Below are 5348 nucleotides of genomic sequence, written 5' to 3'. Positions count from 1 at the left end.
ATAAATGTGCTTTGTTGGAACTCTTCATAAGGATTCCCTAGACTGAACTTTTAATAGCCTCTTGAGGCCAGAAGCCGAGCCAAAACACGCACCAAATCCTTGCCAGGCTTTGTCTGCAACCCCTGCAGATTTGGGTGAATTCTTCTCGGGGAGGGGGGCCTCCCCATTTCTGTCGCTCTGTCTTGTCGAGAACGCCTTCCTTTGTAGTACTGTGCCCTGACATTTCTAGTAGCCTCGGCTGTCCTGAGCACTGATCTCTTTCTCCACCCCAAGAACCGCTGAACTCTTCTTGGGATCCCCCCCTCCCTGCATCACGTCTTGCTAAGTGCCTCCCAGCAGAGAGCCAGAGTGAGGGGCCCACCTCATTTACCACAATCCCGCATGGCCTCTGTCCGCTGTATGAGCACTGCTAACCTCATGGACCGTATCGGTGCCATCTAGTTGTTTACCGTAGGGGGGGAGAAGTTTAGTCCTGGCTCCTCCATCACGGCTGGAAACGGAATGGTAGGAGTTGATCACTCCTGCTTGGGATTCGCAGAGCTTCTTGGCTCCCTGGCTTAGATCTCTTTCAACATACGTGCTTTATTTACCTTTTGGCTGTTTCCCAAATGCCTCTCGAAGTTTGCTTCTGGTTTTCTGCATTTCGCCCCCTCGCTTTGGGACAAGCCTGTTGTCCTCAAAGTCACGAATCCCGTCTTCTGCTATGTCTAATCCACTGTTAAAACCCATACACAAGGAGTTCTTGGTTACTGTATTTGTTTTCAGTTATAGCATACATATTTTACCCATTTTTAGAGATGCCAGCAACTTTCACCCCGTTTGTCTTTTCCTTTATTTCTGTTATATTAATGGATACTGAAAAGTGCCTTTTGTGGATTCCAGCATCAAACTCGTGTGGGGTTTTTTTGTGTGTTAGTTCTCTACTGTAGCTGAAACGAATTCCCACAAACAGTGGCTTAGAACACCACCCGTTTACATAGTTCTGTAGGTCAGAAATCCTGGCGGGCTTGGCTACTCTCTGTCTCACAAAGCGGGAATCAAGGTATAGTCTGGGCTGGGTCTTAGCTGGAGGCTGTGGGGAAGCATCTACTTCTAAGTTCATTCATGTTATTGGCCGAATTCAGTTCCTGTGGCCGGAGGACTGAGGTCCTCATTTTCTGGCTGGCTGCCGCTCTCAGATCCTGGATGAGGCTCACGGATCCTTCCCCACATCAGCAACAGAGAATCCCTCTCGTGTTGGATCCCTTCCACACCTTCGAATCTCTGACTTCCTCTTTTGCCACCCAGCTGGACAAAACGGCCTTTAAAAAGCTCGTATGAAAAGATGAGGCGGGGCACCCGGGTGGCTCGGTCGGTTAAGTCCTGGCTCTCGGTTTCGGCTCAAGTCACGATCTCACGGTTCGTGAGTTTGAGCCCCGTGTCGGTCTCTGCACGGACAGTACACAGCCTGCTTGGTATCCTCTCTCTGTCTCTCTCTGCTCTTCCCCTGCTCCCTCGCTTGCTCTCTCAAAAGTAAATAAACTTAAAAAAAATACAAAAAAAAAAAAAGATGAGGGCTACTCAGATAATCCCCCTTTGGGCGTAGAATATAGCGTAACCACAGCTATCATTATATTCACACGTTTCACCCAGTCAAAGGGCTGGGGAGGGGGCACGGATTATAAAAGGAAGAGAGTCTGTGGGCGTCATCCTTAGAAGCATGCCTACCACAATTGTTCATTTTGTCCCAACAACTGCATCTCTCTGCCTTTTCTCATGTCTAGTAAGCTTCTGTATCAGACAGCGTATGTTAAAAAAACCGTGGAGGTTACAGGTGCCTGGGTTTGCCTTTTCCTCATTCAGCAGACGAGGCCTGGGACCGATCACCTCCGATCGAGCAGGGTCAGACTGCTGGGTGAAGATAACCTAGCTCTCCCCAGCACCGTTCCTCAGGCTGTCCCTGCTGCACTTCTGCCCGAGAGAGCAGGAGTGTTGGCTCTCTGTCTCCTCAGACGTGAGACTTCTGGAGATTTAGTTCCCCCTTCATAGGTACTGAGCTGAGCTCTTCAGCCTCCTCCTCCATGATCGCGCGGACCTCGTGCTCTGTCCAGACTGTTTGCAAAGCACGCGACACCACAAGAGGGCTCACGCTGTGTTTCTGGCCTGGGCCCGCTAACCTCCTGCGCCGTCACAAACTCGGCAAGCACCCCCTGGACGAAGGCAGTCATGCTCCTGGAGCTCTTTTCGTTTCCCAGTTGGCCCTATATAACCTCTACAAGCTCTTCTGGATCTCTACCCGCCCCCCTGAAAGTCCATCAGCCCGGGCCGAGCCCCATCCTCCGCTTGCCCCCAGATTCAGCAGATGCCTCCAGATAACGGACAGCGGTCATCCGCTCACCTGGAAAAGGCACTTCACTCTCTAGAATTTTCATTCCTCGAGTCCTCGTTGTTTCCACGGCTCTGCGATTGCCCAAAGGCATTTTTCTTTGCAGTTTCCCCTCCCTCCCCCCTAGCCGTTCCAGCAAGACTGCTGGCCTGGCAAGACCAACTGTAGTATACGTGGGAATGCGAGTCTGCTTTTTGCTTTCTCCTAAACGTTTCAACCCAGCACAAAACGCAGACAGTAGTAAATAACCACGCAGGATGTCCTCACCTTGCTTCCACTGGGTGAGGTCTGGAGGGATGAAGGGCACTGAATGTCAGTTAGAGGAGATGGCTAATGCTTGCTACGTCACTTACTATTTCTGAGTCCTAAACACAGTCCTGGGGCACCTGGACGGCTCAGTCGGTTGAGCGTCTGACTCTTGGTTTCAGCTCAAGTCACAATCTCGCAGTTCGTGGGTTCGAGATCCGCATCAGGCTCTGCAGTGACAGCACAGAGCCTACTTGGGATTCTCTCTCTCAAAATGAATAAATCAAAACTTTAAGAAAATAAACACACTCCTTATGATGGTTTCTTCAGCTATAAAACATCAGTTTAGCTGTTTGGTTGGGGGATGTGGGACTGTCATTATCCTCCTTAAAATTGTTGCCAAAAAGCAGAAAAATCCATTAACGTAATATTTTTATAAAACTAAAGACCCTTGGGGCGTCTGGGTGGCTCAGTTGCTTAAGTGTCTGACTTCGGCTCAGGTCATGATCTCACGGTTTGTGGGTTCGAGCCCCACATCAGGCTCTGTGCTGACAGCTCAGAGCCTGGAGCCTATTTCAGATTCTGTCTCCCTCTCTCTCTGCCCCTCCCCCACTTGCACTCTGTCTCTCTCAAAAATAAATAAACATTAAAAAAAAAAACTAAAGAGTCTTTACTTATGTAGAGAAAGTTTAAATTACACTTTGAACACCTTCCCCACGAGTAATATTTAGAGAGTCTTTGTCTTATAGAAACGAAGTCTGTGCTTGGATGAATGATTTTTCTGAATGTTGTGAATTCTTGGCCGCTTGGACCTTTCTGTGCTTCCCTGTCTTCGAATGCAGTCTGCCACACAGGTTGGTCTTGGCTTTCCCTGGGGCGGTCTAGCTGGTCTTCAACTTGCCTGAGTTCTAGGGGGAAAAATGCAATACATCATCATTTCTACTCTATATAATGTTATGGGATAAAATTAAGTCATAAATGTCCTGCTGTGCACTCCTATCAACAGGACTTGGGCTGATGTAAATGGGCTCTCCCTGTGCCCCCCCCCCTCCTCTGACTGCAAATACGATGAGATGCTGGCCAGTATTTAAAAGAATACACAGTCAGGCTGAAGATCAATGAAGAATATTATTATGTGATTTAAAGTGAGGGGTGAACACAAACGGATGCCGTATGGCTTTGCAGTTGGGGGATTAAGACTTTAATTCACGAGTGGAGTGGATTCCAGGCCACAGGCGGGCAAAGAACTAGAACTGAGATACTGCCTTAAAGCCGGAAGTCATAAAGGACATTGCGGCTTTTAAAATAGGAACTAGAAAGCTGTCACCCCCTGGCTGATGAAAACAGTAAGAATCAGGAGTCACTTACAGGAAATGAGAACCCAAGTCCTGTGCCACAGGAAGGCACGCACTCCACACGGACACCTGAAGCAGAGCACAAAACCCAGAGGTTGAAAAATTCCCGACAGCTGGTCCTGCCTCAGGGAAAGCGCTGGGCCCCAGCAGTGGCACGGGCCCAACAGTTCGGCGGGGATGCCGTCATAACGAGCACACAGAATTTCCATGGAAAAGAACTCTCACTGAAAATGAGTTCACAGTAAAAAAAATTAAAAACCTCAAAAGGAGGGGCACCCACGTAGCTCAGTCGGTTAAGCATCTGACTCTTGGTTTTGGCTCAGGTCACGACCTCATGGTTCATGAGTTTGAGCCCTGCACTGGGCTCTGCACTGGCAGCACGGAGCCTGCTTGGGATTCTCTCTCCCTCTCTCTCTGTGCCCCTTCCGCAGGTGTGTACTCTCTCTCTCTAAATAAACGTAACAAAACAAAAACCTCAAAAGGAAAGGAACCACGAGGTGAAACTTCTGTCCACAGAAAAACCTACATGTGTAAATGACAGCTTTATAGCAGCTTTATTCACAGTGGTCCAAAACTGGAAGCAGCCTGGATGCCCTTCAATAGGGTCCGACTTCGGCTCAGGTCATGATCTCACAGTTCGTGAGTTCGGGCCCTGCGTCGGGCTCTGTGCGGACAGCTCGGACCCTGGAGGCTGCTTCAGATTCTGTGTCTCCCTCACTCTCTGCCCCTCCCCTACTCATGCTCTGTCTCTCAAAAAATGAAGAAACATTAAAAAAAAAAAAGATATGGAGGAACCTGCAATGCATATTGCTAATGGAAAGAACAGTTACACAGTTAGATAAACTGATCCATTTAGTGGAATACAACTCAGTGACAAAAAGGAAGAAACTACTAACACAAAAACCAGATAAATCTCCAGAGAATTATACTGAGTGAAAAGAATCAATCCTGTAAGATTACATACTGTATGAGTCCATTTGTTAATGTTCTTGAAATGAAAAAAATTACAAAAATGGGGAACAAATTAGTACTTGCCAGGGCTTAAGGAGGGGGTAAGGGTAGGGGTGGGAGGAAAGGGATATGGCTATAAAATTCCTTATGGTGACAGAAATGTTGTGTATCTTGCCTGCATTAATGTCAATATCCTGGTTGTATTCTGTACTATAGTTTTGCAAGATGGCACCAGTGGGGGATACTGCCTAAGGGTCCAGGAAATCTTCCTGTATTATTTCCTATAAGTGCATGGGAATCTACAGTTATCTCAAAATAGAAGTTTAACTTTATTGTTTTATTTAAAAAAATTTTTTTCATGTTTATTTATTTTTGACAGAGAGAGTCAGAGCACGAGTGGGGGAGGGGCATTGAGAGAGAGGGAGACCCAG

This window comes from Prionailurus bengalensis, chromosome X (genome assembly GCF_016509475.1).
Source record: "Prionailurus bengalensis isolate Pbe53 chromosome X, Fcat_Pben_1.1_paternal_pri, whole genome shotgun sequence".
Lineage (NCBI taxonomy): Eukaryota > Metazoa > Chordata > Mammalia > Carnivora > Felidae > Prionailurus > Prionailurus bengalensis.
This window is presented reverse-complemented; position numbering follows the sequence as displayed.